Here is an 18,297-nt window from a genome sequence, read left to right as displayed (position 1 = left end):
CTTTGGACTGAGTCCAAATTTAGACGTGGCATGAAAAATAATACTAGATTATAATTATTTAATCAGAAAGTGAATCTGATTATAGCTGCTATTCTAGAGTTTGTTTCCTAACAACTCTGGGCAAATGTTATTCAGCTTTTTATTTGAAATTAGTTTTATTCTATCCCATTAAGTGAAAAATACCAGAAACATTATGCTTTTACTTAGATGGAGGTTTGTCACACCTTCACCATCTTGCCTCATTGTGTTCCATATCGTCAACTCTGGAGAAAATTTAACCATTTAATAATTTTGCAATAGAATACACTGGTTCCTAAAATCAATTGTCATCATTCTGACAGGAAGAGTAAAGCAGGTCATAGAAGCATGCTGAATGATGTGGTGTGGCGTATATATAGACAGATAATGCAAGGAAAATTCTATGAAAACAAATTCAAATAGTGAAGTGATGGGAGGGATACAGGGACTATCAGACTATACTCAAAACACTAGAACAAACTCATACATTTTGCAGCCCTTTCACTATTTTTTTAGAAGACAGATTTGTTAACATTCTAATGTTTTAACTATTCAGGCTCCAGCTTTGAAAGGTGTGGTGATCTATGTGTAGTTGCATTTGTATAGCTTGCAAAGCCATCTGTAAATAATGCTCATTTTTCGTTTGTTTTTTTGTTTCTTTCTTTCTTAGTCATCTGAGTATAGATCTTCCCGGGAATAGTGCCACACTTTGTTGTGATTCTGAAAGAGAACAGATAAAGTAATCACCACAGTGATGTTTCTTTGAAAAGTATACAGTGTGTGTGTGTGTGTGTGTGTGTGTGTGTGTATGTGAGTGAGTGTGTGTAACATATTCTATCTACATGTTCTATACACTTCTATACACTTTTTACTAGAAGGAGATGGGGCCTGAATTAGGATCCTTAATAGTTCACAAGCAAACATTGATGGTTTGTCCAAAGTCAAGAGACTTGGAAGGATTAAGGTAAACGGATGATTTACAAAAATGTCTGAAGATAGATATATGACTTTAACTTTTAGAAAAGGCCAAGCATGTAAGAATATTTGAGGTCCATGTAAATATTCTATTTTTAAAAATTCCTAAACTCCAGGAGACCTTGCTCATAATCTGAGTGGAATAAGAAATTGTTTTGTGGAGGTCAATAGGCTTCCTTTCCCAGTTTCCAACTTAGCCCCTATGCTCACTCAATAGGCTCATGAACAAATGACCAGAAATACCAGGGCAACAAGTTCAGAGATCTATTGTCACCACCAAAGAGTCCCCACTTTGACAGCTACAGGAAACAACTCTGATTCTCCTGAGCAATGCCGCTTCCCATGGAGATCAGCCTGGTGATGATGATGTGTCTATTTGATTCTATTGGACTTTTGGGACAGTAAAACATTTTTTCTTTATTGAAATAGACACTGGATTTAAATTTACTTTCCCTGCCAGTCAGCCTTCTGCCAACCTTGCAATGCGTGAACTGATTCATTGTCTTTATAACTTCATCCAATATATCACAAAATATTTCTTCCAAGAAATTAATTTTAACTATGAAATTAAAAAGGCATTGTTTTTGGTCTAGTAGAAGTCATGCTCTTCTCTTATAGCATATTTCCTAGAAATAATTGGACTTACAGAATGAGAGAATAGCTTATTACAATTCTGTCACCTGCTTTGAGACACTTACTTGAATAACTGTCAAGATGAATAAAATATATGTTCTTAACCGGGAAATAATATATGTTGTTTCTTCCAAAGTCAAAATGCCTATCTAGGAATCAAAGGATGGAAGTAGGAGTGTTATCTGTCATGTCTAATTAATGACCTACTTGAGGAAATTTTGCTCTCGGTACCTAAGACTGGGTTCTGCTTGTTATAGGTCTAAGTACTGTTGGCATTCAGCTTCTAAGATGGCTCCCTATGATCCATGCCTTCAGATATTGAACCTCTGTACAATCCCTTCTCTGTGAGTTTGTTCTAGACCTAATGCCTTGTTTGTAATGAACAGAACACAGAAGAAATGATGAGATGCCACTGTCTAACTTAGGTTACAAAAAGACCCTGGCTTCAGTCTTGCTTCCCTTTCTTGCTCCCTCCCTTGCTCTTGATTGAAAGTGGATATCATGTTGTGAGGCCCACATGGCAAGGAACTGAGGCCTTCAGTCTAGCAGCCCATGATAAATTGAATTCTGCTAACAACTGCATGAATTAGCTTAAAAGTGGATCTTCCTCCACTAGGTACTTCAGACCACCCACAACCCAGCCGAAACCTTGATTGCAGCCTTGTGAGATACTCTTTCAGAGGACCCAAGTCCGTTCTGACTGAATTCTTATGAAATGTGAGACAATAAATGTTACTGTTTTAAGTTACTAAATGCTGGGATAAATTTTAAGTAGAAATAGATAACTAATATAGTACCTCAAAGCCTCAAAGGGATATGCTTTTGTCAGGGTACATAACAATGGTTATTGAATGCCAGTTTGAGTTTCACATGCTCCTGGGCAAACAGACAGGAAAAAAAAAAAAAAAAAAAAGAATAAAAAAGTCTTGGTTTTAGCTGGGATGATGTGAATGTGAAATTGGTAATAGAGCAAAAAATTCATAAATACTAATTATGATTTATTTGTTATTATTCAGTAAATATTACTATGTTATGATGTCACGTCCTGCGCAACAAGGGTTGTGGGGAGCAAGGAGGGCGGTTAAGGAAAGACAGTAGCCATGAATAGAATTTAAGCCGAGCCAAGGGACCTGCAGCCTCAAGGACAGGGCTGGGCGCCTAGTCGGGCCTACACATTAGCTTTTATTAGTTAGGTGAGGAAGTAAAGGAAATAACACTTGACAATCTCAAGATCTGTGAATCCTATACATCATAATGGGAAACTGATTTAAGCCAATCACCCTTGCCTGCTGGCAGCTGAACCATAAGTCTCAGGATGTATGTACTTCCCTGAGGGAGAAAACCTATATGCGTATGAATAGATGGAGAGGACACCATTGAATCTCTTCCCTAGCAGGTTTTGGGAAGGAATGCAGCCACCCTGGCAGAGCCTGGGGAAGGTGGGGGCTGTGCCCACCTCTATGAACCCCATGGGTTTTCCTGTTGGTCCCTACTGGACTGCGCCTGGCTTGAGTTGCCCCCCCCCCCGCCCACCCATGGGGAATCTTACACGTCATTGGCTGACCAGCCATCTTTTTGGGGCCAAACAGGGAGACATAAGGTACAAGCACAAAGGTGAAGCAAAGTCCCTGAAAGGACCTGTCTCACAGACTCTCCTTTCTTTAGGGACAAGTACAAGGAGACAGATGGGTAGGCTGCTGCGTGGCAACATCATGAAATATTATGTTCTAATCGCCTTTCAATAGAAAGGTTATCTAAGGAAATGACTTGGAGCCTGCCACATTTATCAGCTACATTTTCATTATTCTTCATTTTTGCAATTCTGGATCCAAATTGCATGGCCCGTTTGGCAGAAGAGCAGAGTTCATAAGACCAAGTTACATTGCTTCAAGAAGTAAAATTAGTTTTTCACCAATTACACAAAGTAAAGTCCAGTTTGCCTTTTTCCAAAATGGTAGGGAATTTAGAAAGAAGACATCACTCAGGAAAGAAAATCTTGCTTCTTTTCCATGATCATCAATAACCCTGTGATTACAATTAAGATTTCTATAAGAAATTTGACCCAGCTCCATCTCAATTTCCTTATTCAATCCTTCCAGACTATGTATCTGAAAGGGGACACGATGACGAGACTAACTTACACCGTTTTCAGCTGCACCACTTCCAGTAAGAACTACTTTTGCATTGCTCTGATATGATTTCACTTCATCCAGGCACTAACCAACCATTTCCTCTAGAAGCAAACCAGACTGTGCAGCCAACGCTATCATCCAGCCCTGTATTCAAGGGCTGAACGAAGTGTCATCATCGAGTTCTTAATTTTTGCAGTTCACCCAGAGAAGCATTGATTTCAAGAATATTCCAAATCCAGACAGGTTAGCAGTTTGTAGTTCCTTCAGTCGCGCTCTTTCTGTGATTCGATCTGGCACACTGAATTGTCTGTCAGAACCAGCAGCAGCAGCAGGAGCAATAGCAACAACAACACTTTTAGAGGATAGTTCAGAAGATATTTCACCATTTTTCTGTTTTCGCATTTTGTTGTTGTTGTTAAAACTAGTTGGTATGATTTTCTCTTTAGTCATGAAAGCCACGTTAAGATCAATTAATTGGTTTATCTAGAGAAATAAGAGGGTCAGCAAAGATTGTAATAACCATGGAATTGATATCCCCAGAATAAAGGCCTGCGGTATTTGCTTTCCTATGACAAGTTTTCAAAACTTCACTTGATGTCAGGTTTTCATCTCTAGGTAAACACAAGACACATCTTTTGACTACAATACACAGGACATCAATGAACTGCTGAACTCCTGCCTTCACATTCCATCATTAAGACAGACCTGAAATTTCTCTCTTGTAGGTGGGATGCTGGAAATGTTACTGCAATGAAAATCAAATGAAGCTTGTGGTAACATCACATGTTAAGGAATGACAGGTTCTTCTAGACATAGTTTGGGTTCATTTGCTATCACCAACACAAATGTTGGCAAGTTTGATGAATTTTGTATCAGGCTATTAACATGTTCTTTGATAACATTCTGCTAGTAAATATATTTCCAAAGATACAATTTTAAGACCACAGATTTGGAAATGGAATTGGATTTGAGATCAACTCTGAAAATTGCAGATTCTGGAACTTCTTGCCACAGATTGGCCACTTTGGATGTTTGGGCGCTGACTGAAAAGAGGCAGAAACTCTTGCCCAAATACCTAAAATGCCAAAGCAAGGTATGGCAACCAAAAAACATCCCTGCAGAACCATAAATAATGACCTGATACTTGATAATATATAAAAAACCAAGGACCTTGGACTTCTGAGAAGAGCGACAAAATATAAGATACATTTTTACAAGAAGACAGATCATTAAACATTATTTGAGTATCATTATTCTTTTCGATTTCCATCTCTATTGCACTCGGGACACATTGTCTCTTTCCTCTTCCATACTCTGGGAAATCAAAACACCTCTTAAGTGAAAGACACGACCAGAAAATAAACACTGATAGTCAACAACTATAAGTTAACAACTGTTGGTTCCCATTGTGTAAGATTATACCGTAAATCCCCTTTCAAATCTTAGCTGAAATATTTAGCAGGAAAGCTTACAGAAAGAACAACAAATGCCACACACATTGCTATGTGAAAGCAAGTTGACTATGTCTTGATTTTGGTCTCCTGTTACTTTTCTATTTCTTGGTATTATTTTTTCAGCTCATTCAATATATTTTTGCTTTTAGAAAACATTTCTGTTTGGTCTGCAGGAAAGAATATGTTGTTGTTCTGTTGTTGGCTATATACTTTCCTGTTCTTCAGGTTAGAAAGTTAATCCACAGAATTTTTTTTGTTCTTTAATTTTGCTGTGAAGATCTTTGTGAGGAGCTGAGCTGTCATTAGGAACCAGCCTACAGCCATCCTCTCGGCATGGCTCTGAGAAATGTATCAACATGGAATGCAGCATACACAGGCTGGGCAGCCTGGCTGGTACCCCAGCATCCTCCTGGCCCCAGCCTCAGCTTGTACACGCTCCCCGATAATTTTACTTTTCTTTAACCCTACCACTATAGGAGATTGGTGGTGGTTAGCTTTACAGGTTTGTTTGTTTATTTGTTCGTTTGTTTGTTTTCCTACAGCATCTTCAGATGGGAATCACAGCAGATGTAGGGGGAAAGAAAAAAAATGGATGTTAATCAGAAGTGAACTATTAAGTGCCTCCCTCTGGGAGGAGTGTAAATATACATAAGACCTAATAGCCTATGCTAGAGTCTACAATTATTATTATTATTATTATTATTATTATTATTATTATTATTTTTAAATACGGTGTGAGAAGAAAGATATTGTGAATATAGAGCAACTAAAGGAGTAGATTACAGTGGACATTTGCTTTAGTTTGTCCATCATCCAAACATCCTTCTGAATTGATTGGGACCGTAAATTTAATGGAAAAGCCTTTCTTTCCACAATGGAAGACAGAAGGGGACAAACAGTCTCTCTTTCAGTTCTCTAGGTGTGGTGGTAGGGTTGTGACCTCAGCTCAGTCTATCAGATGCTCTAGTAAAGGGCTTTGAATCTTGAGGGTTTGAAATGAGGCTCAGAGGAGAGTTAAAAAATTATTCATTGAGCACACAGGTTGTAGTCAAAAGCCTGTGAGTTTTGCTAGAATTATTAGAGACTGTTTCTGACCTGATTTGGTTGTACATTTCTGCCCTCATTTTCTGACTTTGGTTCCCCAACACTTTTGTCAATTCTGTAAGTGCTTCAGTGTTTCCTGAATACGTTTATTTTCTTTTTAAATTTTTCTGGTATAGTTTCTGTTTCTTACAAGTACAAAGTCCCATTGAATAAAAAAAAAGATATTCATTTATTCATTAGTCGGGATGAAAGGATCAATTGGAAAACATATTTGAGAGGATGGATGTTTCTAAAGAAGATGACCAAAAAACTTTAATATCTTGAAAAACAGTGTAATGATGATACATGAAACAAACTAAAGGAAAAATTTGAAACTCTACTTAATAAATATTATGGAAAAGTCAAATAGAAACAACAATCCATTATTTTTACTTAGTTCAATATATATACATTTATATTTATACTATATATATACATTATTTATCATATATATATATGATATATATATATATATACATATATATATATATATATACACATTTACCTTTTGTCAGGCACACTGCCATGCAGTTACTGTTGTATCTTATGTAATAGTCTTAAGAACCATGAGGTTTATACTAACACTACTTTAAAGATTAACACATGCTTTTTGATTCTCATTTCCCTAATAGCTACTGAAGTTGAACATTTTTTCATACATCTGTTGGCCATATTGAGAGAAGTGTCTATTTATTTATTGCTTATATTTAGGTCTTCTAATTAGGGCTTTGATCCATTTTGAGTTAATTTTGGTACATGGTGACAGGTAGGAATCTAGTTTCATTCTTTTGCACGTGGCTTTCCAATTTTCCCAGCATGATTTATCGAAGAGGCTTTCTTTTCTCTATTGTATGTTTTTTGGTTTCTTTGGCAAAAATTATCTGCCCATATGTATGTGGGTTTATTTCTGGGTTTTCAATTCTATTCCACAGGTTTGTGTGTCTGTTTTTCTGCAAATACCATGCAGTTTTGATTATTGTCACGTTATAGTATAAATTGAAGTCAGGCAGTGTGATACCTCCAGCCTTGTTCTTGTTTCTTAAGATTGCTTTGGCTATTCTGGGTCTTCTGTGGTTCCAAACAAATCTGATGATGTTTTGTTCTATTTCTTGAAAAATGTCATTGGTATTTTAATGGGGATTGCATTAAATCTGTATATTGCTTTGGGTAATATGGCCATTTTAACTATGTTGATTGTTCCAATTCATGAACATGGAATATCTTTCCATTTTTTTGTGTCTTGTTCAATTTCTTTTAATAATGTCTTATAGTTTTCAGTGTAGAGGTCCTTCACATCCTTTGTTAAGTTTATTCCTAGGTATTTTATTCTTTTCTTTGCCTCACACCTGCTAGAATGACTATTATACAAGACAAGTAATGACAAGTGTTGGGAAGACTGTGGAGTAAAAGGAGCCCTCATACACTGCTGGTGAGCATGCAAATTGGTACAGCCACTATGGAACACAGTATGGATGTTTTCAAAAAATTAAGAATACAATTACCATATGGCTCATCAATCCCTTTTCTGTGTATCTACCTCAAAAATCTAAATACATTTATCTATAAAGATATATGTACCCCTATGTTCATTGCAGCATTATTCACGGTTGTCAAGGCATAGAAACAACCAAAATGTCCTTCAATATATGATTGGATAAAGAAAATGTGGTACACATAGACAATGGAATATTACTTGGCTGTGAGAAAAGATGAAATACTGCCATTTGTGACAACATGGATAGATATTGAGATTATCATGCTAAGAGAAAAAGGTCAGACAGAAAAAGTTAAGAACCATATGACTTATTAATATTTGGAATATAAAACTGAAAGCAACAAACAAACAAGACAAACAAAGAAACAAAAACTCATAGACACAGACAATAGTTTAATGATTACCAGAGGGTAAAGGGGGAAGGGGATGGTAAAAGAGGAAAAGGGGAGTCAAATATATGGTGATGGAAGGACAAGTGACTCTGGGTGGTGAACACACAATGTGATATATAGATGATGTATTATAGAAATGTAAACTTGAAACCTATATCATTTTACTAACCAATGTCACCCCACTAAATTTAATAAAGATTGAAAAAATAAATAAAATATATTTTTTAAAAAGATGAACACATAATTCTGATAATCTTTATGGCTTTATTTTAACCATCAGGGTGAAAATGAGTCAAGAGCATGATCTTGACCTTAGCTCTTAATCTAACTTTCTTTTTGTATAAAATTTTAGAAAACCCCCAAAGTGACATATTTTGCCACAATGACTAATGTGGCAGACTAACTGAATTGACTATCCCAAAGAATAGTCTCCCTATATCCTTTGAAATAATATATTTAAGCAATTTCTATTAAAGGTGAAGTCTATTTCTCACCCCTTAGATCTAAGCTAAACTTACAATTTCTTTTTATTAATAAGATATGGCAAAAATGACATTGTAGTAGTCATTTTAGTCAAGTTATTAGTCATTTTGGCCAAGTCATTAATGTCTACCAAACCTAGGTCAAGAGACTTTACACATTTTCCCTCTTTGGACACCTGTGGCCACTATTTGAACAAACTAGGCGTACGTCCTTGTCCTTGAGGCAAGTCGTCCCAGCTGAGGCAAAACTAGAACAGCCAGACAATCCCCCAGCAACCCTCCAGCAGACCACAAATGTATGAAGGAGTCCAACCTAAATTAACCATGTTCAGCCTGAATCAGATCACCTAGCCAGCTCACAGATTCTTGGGAAATAATAAAATGGTGGTTGTTTTAAGCCAGTAAGTTTTGGAATGTTTTGTTACATAGTAGAGGGTAAACGGGGTCTAATATATGGTGATGAAAAGAGAACTGACTCTGGGTGGTGAACAATGTGAGATATAGATAATATATTACAGAATTGTACACCTGAAATCTATGTAACTTTGCTAAGAATTGTCACCCCAATAAACTTTAATTTAAAAAAAAGTTAATATAAGCAGTAATATTTAGTATTCACAAAAGTGTTCTTAAAGTGCTAATATGCTTACTAGATCACCGAAACTAGTTTTTGGCCTTTGCAATATGAATTAAACACCTTGAATTTGGGTATTTTATGAAAATTATCTATACTTACATAATATTGTGATTAACAAAAACTAATTTAAACAGTTTAACTAGTTTAGACAACTAAAATATTTTCATATGTTCAAGATTTAGGTTAAACATCCTGTACAGTACTGTTTTCCTTCGGTTGGGATCAAGGGAAGAAGAATATATGCAGTCTATCCAACAACAGGAATATTAATAATTGGCAATATTTATTGAATGTTTACTCTGCATGAGGTTCTATGCTAAGTACTTAGTTTTCATTCCTATTTTTAACCCTGGGTGACACCCAGTCTGTACTTTCTACAGGGAATCCTTACATCCTCAGGATCTAGTCTCATTAAGGATAAATCCACAGAGCATGAGCTGTCACATCTCATCAGAGTCAGTTTGCAGACTGCCAGTACCCAGAGCTGTTCTAAGGTTTGGCAGAAACAGCTGCCACAGCACCTGTGAAACAGAAATTCAGAGAGCATCTAGACATGGAGACAATAGGACGACCTTTCTGCAGTGACTTTTGCTTGGAGGAAATAGCATGGAGATGTCTGGGATCCATTGGAGAGGTTTCCAATTTCCCTAATAGCCCAAGGAACCAAGTTCGGGAAAGACATTTGAGTGAGAGTCTTCTATCTAGGTATAAGGAAGGTGAACTATTGCTTAATGGAGTCGCAAGCTCAGACAAGTGGCCACTGGAGGAAGCAGTTGTTCTAAAACAGAACAAACTGATTTTACTCTCTGTTCATGGTGTTCTTACTTACCTTCGTCAGAATCATTTAGGGAACTTGTTTAAAAATATATTACTGAGCCCATTCTTTACAGTTTCATATTCAGTAGATCTAAGGTTGAGCTTAAGAATTAGTATATATTTTTTTAATAAGCACCTTCATTGAGCTTTCTAGTTAAGCACGTTTGGAAAACACTGCTTAGGTAAGAGGATAGAGATTTCTTGAAGCAGGAAGCAAGGGATGAGTTAACTAAGCAGCAGGTTTGCAAGGCTGAAGCAGTGAAACCATAGGCAAAACTGGACAGGCCAAGTAGAGGAGACTGTGTGAAACAAGGGGCAAGTATTTCCAGACCCAGGAATACTGAGAAACAACTGATCTAATACTTCTCTGTGTGGCCTATGTTAATAGTTCACTCATTTATTTACTCTTCATATACTGAGAGTTATTGTGGATCAGGCACAGATCTGGGTTTTCCAAATTAAAACGTTTTGTTATAATTTGTCCATGTCCTCAAGGGTTTCACAGTTAATAGGAGAGAGAGAGAAACATAACCAAGCAATTGAAATACTCACGGCTTTAGTGTTATTATAAAGTATAAACAAATTGAGATAGAAATAGAAAGGGGAGTAATTAACTATTGGGAGAAAGGAGAGGTCAGAAAATACTTCAGTGGGATTTGGTCTGAATGGATGAATCAGGATTTATCTTAATGCAAAGGGGAGAAAAGGCATCTCATGTAAAGGGAACAGTATGTGCAAAGGCATTGACAGAATCAGACATTTTAAGTGAAGGGTGAAAAACAAATTGTGACTAGAGGGTAGAATGCTAGAAAGGAGGGGAGTGGAGAAACCAAGTAAATTGGGGTCAGGGGTCAGATAATAAATGTATTTTGTTATCTTATGCTATGAAACTTGGAAATTATCCAGAACTGCACAAAGAATCAATTCAGCCATTTAGGCATTTTTTTTATCAGAACATTAATTGTCAGTTTTATTTTCAGGAATATATATATTTTTTACATTTAATGCAAAACATACAACCATATATATGACATAGGTATATGCTACAGATTGAATTGTTTCCCTAAAATTCATATGTTGAAGCTGTAACCACCAAGGTGATGGCATTCGGAAGTAGGCCTTTTTGAGAAGTAATTAGGTTTAGATGAGGGTGTGCCTCTATGATAGGAGTAGTGTCCTTATAGGAAGAGGAAAAGAGACCGGAGCTCCCTCTCTTGCCACCGTAGGAGGACACAGCAAAAAGACCGTCCTCAACAAGTCTGGAAGAGAGCGATCACCGAATCTGCTGGCATCTTGATCTTGGATGTCCCAGCCCCCAGAACTGTGAAAAATAAATATCTATTGTTTAAGCAACCCAATTTATAGGTTTTTTTAATAGCTCCTCAAGTTGAATAAGATCATGTACAGATTGGCTCTGTTTACATTTCTGTGCAGAAGGTGGGTAGGGAGCCAGAAGAAGAATTAAGAAAGTTAAAGAATGCCTTGACCCCAGAAGACAGAATTTGAAGCTTATTATTGTATCCTATCTGATTACCGGAGATTGTAGTATCATATTGGGAGATCTAAAATATGCCACCATCCCCCCATCCTTACCTTGCCTAATTCATAGGTAAACACCATTACATGAATGACATTAAGGAATATGTGAAAAATCAGGGTGCCACAGAGTAGGGAATTGGGGAGAATTAAAGTTGAAAACAACATTTTTTGAAGTGGAGGAAATATTGAAAATAAATGCTGATAAAAGAATAGACAATTATATGTTAGGTGAATCAGATTGTCCCACGGTGAGGACTAGGGTAACTGGCGACACACCCGTTCCATTTTTATTATTACTCTTTCCATTATTTTCATTTTTACACAGACATTTTCATGTGAATGGCCATCTTCCATTAAGGGCTATATCTATTCTTACAGTACTCTCAGTGTCAAGATTCATGAGGTCAGATGTGAAGATGAATTTGATGGTTAAGCTCTTCTCTCCTGAGGGCAAGATGCTTAATCATTTTTTTTTTTCTTTGTACTGACCTTGTCTTGTCTGGAGATGTATCAGTGAATCAAGTTAGGAATGGTAAATCATGAATAAATGATTTATGCTTATTTTGATCAAATATGATCGATTGCTTGGGTTCCTGACCATTACTATATATAAAAATTTATATAATATACAAGTGACAGTGGATTGGAGGAAAATTGAGATTTTTCTCCAAGGATGTAGTCCTATGTAACACTGTAAATGTTACTTCTAGTGAGCTAGTCCTTGGGAGAACAATGGCTGGTAAAATCAATTCAATCATCAGTTGTGATCTACATCAATACATTGTGTTTTTTCTGATATTATGGCACCACTGAGTATAAACTCTGTATGTCTTGGTCCAGACGGGCTTATTGCTCCAACACTGCACTTTCCTGATTTTCTCACAGGATGCCATCAGCTAGTGACCTGGATCTTGTCATATTTTTCTGAGCTCTACTTCTTCTGAGGTTCCTGAATAATCTTCAGACCTAGTCTCTTTCCTTCCCCAGCGCTTAAACTCCGCTCCACCTCAGCTGAGCTCACAGACTTGCCTCTCTGATAGGCCTTCCTACTTTTTTTGAGTGTGAATATTTTCTAGAGATTTCTGAGATCGTCCATTGATTAGACCCCTTTGCAATCCCTTTTTCTTCACAGTATCATTTCAACCTCCTATATGGGCTTCCTGCCAGCCTCTGACTTTGTTCACTTGCATGCAATTTGGACTTGTAAGTTTTTTTCAAATTTAAATGAACATATAATTGGCATTTGCTTTCTATGTTTCTTTTTTTTCTTTTTTTACAAGAATACAGGGATATTAAAATCTAAGCTATTGTGATGTTCCTACTGTCAGCACATGTCTTAATTGCATTTTATGACTGCAATATCCTCAGATATCTCTTAATTTTTAAAATATATTTAATGTAACCCTCCAATCTGCTAATTTTGATACCTGAAATTCTCTTTCAGAACCTGTTGCCTCTAAATTGTACAGATTGGAGTGGCAGAGGTGAACAAGAAGGTGAGTTTGTGAGAGTGGCAGTGCCTTGGTGTGCATAGGTGTAGACCACCTTGGTCTTTTGAGCATGGGTACTTTCCATATGTCCAGGGTGTGGACAATTTTCTAGAATGTTCTTACAGAATGTTCTGACTCAATTTCCTTCACCCATTGCTTAAACATGGAGATGGATACCCCAGAGGGGCTGTACAGAAGAGGGAAAGAGGGAGAGATAGTGCGTATGGATGCTGACCCACCTGGATGCCGATGCTGTTGGTTCCGGTTTATGCCCTCTTAGTTGCCCCTGTCTCTCCTTGAGCTCTGATTTTCCTCAATGAGGCTATAATGCTGAGGTTATTTGATATTGCTATTCTGTATGCACTCTTGGAATTTCTGGAATTTCTTACAGTTTTTTGGTCTACTCAGGGAACATCTTCCAGCTTAGGGCAACTTTATTTTCCTTGTTTTGTTATTCACTTCTTTTCTTTCCCTTTTTTGGGATACAAAATGGATCAGAAAGGCTACAATGTATCTTTAGATAGCTACCTTTAGCTGGGAAACAAGGTTTCCTTCAGTTTTCAACATTCAGTTTATGTTTCTCTGGATAAAGTCGGTTTACCAGTGTTTTTCTTTTAAATTTGTACACAGTACTGAATAAAACAAGTCTATTTGCTATCATGAAAAGTCTATTTGCTCCTCCATGTCTTTTGCCCTGCATTATACGTCTGTGAATACAGTATAAGATTAAATTAACACCTTTTGATAGCCGTAACACATTTGCTCTTATGCAAGTTAAAATCAACTAACACCACTAGATCTTTTTCATTTTTATTTATTTACTTTTTGTAGATATAGTGATGCTAAGCTAGGTATTCTATATGTTATGCAGTTAAATTTTTGACCTATTTCATTTCTTCATTCCAGTCTTTGGATTTGATTTGTAATCCAACTTACTCATCACTTCCTATTTACATATAAATTATTATCAATATGACCAAAGCAAAAACTATGTTTTTAGAAAACCACTGTATTATATTTGTTGAGCATACAACTCACATATTACATTAACTAAATACATATTTGTGGGGATGGATTTTTAAATTTTTGTTATTTTCAGCACTTTGGAAAGAAACTTTTATTCATTCAATAACTATTTAATGAGAACCAAATCAAGCTCTAAGCCCTGAATATAAGATAGGTCAAGTAGACCTATCTCATGGATCTTATTGGTTAGAAGGGTGAGTCTATTTATACACAGACACACAGACACACACACACACACACAAACACACACACACACACACACACATTTCAAAGAACAATATCAGTGAGAGATTATTTTTCTGCAGAGAATTAAATAAGATGATTTGAGAGATTTGCTATTCTAGAGAGTACTTGTCTTTCTGTTTTAAGGCAGTGTTATATACTCATAAGAAGGCTTCAGGTACACATAACTTGAAGAAAAGTCCCAGAATAATTTCTAACTACAGCCTTTCACATATCAGGACACCCTGAATAGACTAAGGCTTCAAAATAAAATTCTATCAAGGATTCCCTAGTCAGGGGAACCCTAGGTAACTTAGAGAAATTAGAATTATACTTCCCAAATCTTCTGTGTTATGTGCGTCATAAATTTAGTTGTAACCATTAAGCAAATAGAGCCAATATGTTTTATGCTTACTTTGTTTATGATTGAAATAACTCCTGTTTTATCTTGAGTGGTCAAAATAATTTCATGTTAGAGAAATTGAGGCAACATTTTATGTATCTATCGTTCTATCATGTATGTCTTTTATGTAGATAATTACTTTGCCTTAGCAAAAATTGAGAGTTTACAGCTTCAAATCTATTTACTTCCTACTTGCCTGAAGTTCTAATATTGTTTCAGATTATGTTACCCAAGATTTGTTCACAGGTGGTCTTGGTTCAGAATTCCTCATTTGCGTTATTCTTTTAACCTTATAACTTTTTTTTTTCCATTTTAATATCTCCTTAAAAATCTCCTCTTCCATAATTTTCATTCATTGTCAGGTATGGGGAAAACACGTGTTTTTATTCACTGTCGGTTGCAGTAGAAATTGGTATTACTTTGTAAATCAACTTGAAAATAACTGTTAAAATTTAGAATTCATGGATCTCCATTTCAGGATGGCAGATTAAACATGAGATTTTCCACCTTACCATTAAAATTATCAAAAAATCTATTAAAATGATAAAAGCAAGTTAGAAGCAAGTAAAATTTTATAGCAATAAATAGACTAGGAGAAATGGACTCCTGGACAAGTGTTTTCTATGTGTTTCTTAAAGTAGAAAATGGAGTGATTTCCAAGGAAAAGGCACAGACGCATGTACCTCTGAGGATGGAGGCGACATTGATCATGATTTGAAGAAACAAGTACATATACGCCTCCTTCTTACCCTTTGCTTCTTAGCACTTCTTGCCTGAGAAGGAGCATTACTACAGTGCCCAGCTGAATTGACACTTAACTGATAATGTGAGACAGATATTTTCCTGGGGCTATTGAAATGTTCAAGCACATAGAACTCTCTCTTCCCTTCTCCAGGCAGGAGGTATAAGGACACCCAGACTTCTCCAAGGAACTTCTTGTAATTGTTTTTTCTTTTCATCATATATTGAACAAATATATACTGGGTCCTCACTTGGTGCCAGATCCATGAGGCATTTGGGATAAAATGGTGAGTAAATAAGACACTGATGCTATGTTCTTGGTACCTACTTTCTAGTGGGGAAATCAATCATAAAAAAGTAAAAAAAACAAAACAAAAAAAAAACTACAATAATTTCTATGACAGAAAATACAACAATTTGTAGTGTTTGACATGTCCTGACACAATTTCACTAAAAGCTGCATATTGTACTGGCAATATGACGAATGAACAGGAGGAGGTAAGTAGCAAACAGAGAAAGTAAGAGCATCCCAGCAGTGACAACAGTATGTGTAAAGGAAGGTGCTGAGAAAGTTCAAGATTAAACAAAAGGCTAATGAGTCTAGAATATTGAAACATGAGTCTAGACATGTAGGTAAGTCCAAAATATACAGGGCAGCGTAGAACTTATGTAACAATTAATTTTACGCATATGTCACTTTAACTGTACCATGCAATGCTATATCGGTTAAACATTATTTCTGATGTGTTTGTGAGGGTGGTTCTGGAAGAGACAAGCATTGTAATTGGTGGACTGAGTAAAGCAGATGGACTTCCACCATGTAACTGGGCATCATCCTAATCCTGAAGGACCTGAAAAGAACAAAAAAACAGAGGAAGGTTGAATCACTCTCTGCCTGACTGCGGGGCTGGAACACCAATCTTCTGCCCCCAGTGCTCCTGGTTCTCAGGCTTTTAGACCCAAACTAGAATCTACATCATCAGCTTTCCTGCCCCCAAGCCTTCTACTGAAACAAACTTTCCTATGTCTCTACCTTGCAGATGGCAGATCATAGGACTTCTCAGACTCCATAATCATATGAGCCAGTACTTATAAGAAATTTCTTTATATGTATCCTATTATTTATGTTTCTCTGGAGGACACTCATACAACATATTAAGAATTAATTGCTGATAGAATTATAAATGTCCCTTATAGCTTGGAAGGTGTCATTGATGAGAGTCAATGAACGATAGATTATTATTCATTCCTTTATAGAGGACCTGTTATGATTTGATTTTTTTGTTGTTGTTTTTTCTTGTTTTACTTTCTGGAACTTTTAGGATTTTTGTTTGTTTGTTTGTTTGTTTGTTTTTAATTAAAGTTTGTTGGGGTGATAATTGTTAGTAAAATTTAAAAAAATTGCAGGTATACAACTCTGTATTACATCCTCTATAAATCACATTGTGGGTTCACAACCCAGAGTCAGTTCTCCTTCCATCACCATATATTTGATCCCCCTTACCATCATCTCCCACCTCCCACCCCCCTTACCCTCTGGTAACCACTAAACTATTGTCTGTGTCTATGAGTTTTTGTTTCTCATTTGTTTGTCTTGTTCTTTTGTTGTTTTTGGTTTATATCCCACATATCAGTGAAATCACATGGTTCTCTGCTTTTTCTGTCTGACTTGTTTCGCTTAGCATTATACTCTCAAGATCCATGCATGTTGTCACAAATGTTCCTATATCATCTTTTCTTACCGCTGAATAGTATTCCATTGTCTATATATACCACAACTTCTTTATCCATTCATCTATCGAAGGACATTTTGGTTGTTTCCATGTCTTGGTCACCACAAATAAAGCTGCAAAGAACATCGGAGCACACTTATTCTTGTCTTTACGGATAAATGTTTTCAGATTTTTTTGGGTAGATACCCAGGAGAGGGATTGCTGGGTCATATGGTAATTCTATTCATAATTTTTTGAGGAACCTCCACACTGCCTTAAATAGCGGCTGCACCAATCTGCATTCCCACTTTTTTCTCCACAGCCTCTCCAACACTTGTTACTATTTGTCTTGATGATAGCCATTCTGACTGTGAGGTGATATCTTATTGTGGTCTTTATTTGCATTTTTCTGCTGATTAGTATGTTGAGCATTTTTTCAAATGTCTATTGGCCATTTGTATGTCCTCTTTGGAGAAATGTCTCTTCAGGTCCTTTGCCCATGTTTCAATCGGGTTGTTTTTTTTGTTGTTGAGTTGTATGAGTTCTTTGTATATTTTGGATATTAGCCTCTTATTGGAGGCACTGTTTGCAAAACTCTTCTCCCATTCAGTTGGTCATATTTCTATTTTGTCAATGGTTTCTTTTGCTGTGCAGAAGCTTTTAAGTTTCATATAGTCGCGTTCATTTATTTTAGCTTTTGCTACCCTTGCCTTTGAAGTCAAATTCATAAAATGCTCTTTGAACCCAAAATTCATAAGTTTAGTACCCCTGTTTCCTTCTATGTAGTTTATTGTTTTAGGTCTTATGCTTAAGTTTTTGATCCACTTTGAATTAATTTTGGTACATGGTGACAGATAGTCCAGTTTCATTCTTTTGCATGTGGCTTTCCAATTCTGCTGCACCATATATTGAAGAGGCTGTCTTTCTCCATTGTGTGTTTTTTGCTTCTTTGTCAAAAATTATCTGTCCATATTTATGTGGTTTTATTTCTGGGTTCTCAATTCTATTCCATTGGTCTATGTGTCTGTTTTTCTGCAAATACCATGC

The 18,297-nt window shown here is 36.3% G+C and overlaps 1 long non-coding RNA gene and 1 pseudogene across 1 annotated transcript in view; one reads left to right on the top strand and one right to left on the bottom strand.

Moving 5' to 3' along the window:
* LOC141572251 (uncharacterized) overlaps positions 1-18,297 on the top strand; it is a 389,629-nt gene that overhangs the window by 359,114 nt on the left and 12,218 nt on the right. The window contains exon 4 of the long non-coding RNA XR_012497564.2: positions 13,101-13,152. This is a non-coding gene — a long non-coding RNA (uncharacterized LOC141572251). The remainder of the gene's footprint in view (positions 1-13,100; positions 13,153-18,297) is intronic.
* Positions 3,337-6,324, bottom strand: LOC109458264 (asparagine synthetase domain-containing protein 1 pseudogene; annotated as a pseudogene).

The sequence above is a fragment of the Rhinolophus sinicus genome, chromosome 17 (genome assembly GCF_057876585.1).
Source record: "Rhinolophus sinicus isolate RSI-liver-muscle chromosome 17, RSI-T2T, whole genome shotgun sequence".
Lineage (NCBI taxonomy): Eukaryota > Metazoa > Chordata > Mammalia > Chiroptera > Rhinolophidae > Rhinolophus > Rhinolophus sinicus.
Note: the sequence above shows the minus strand (reverse complement) of the source record. Positions and strands in the feature narration are given on the sequence as shown.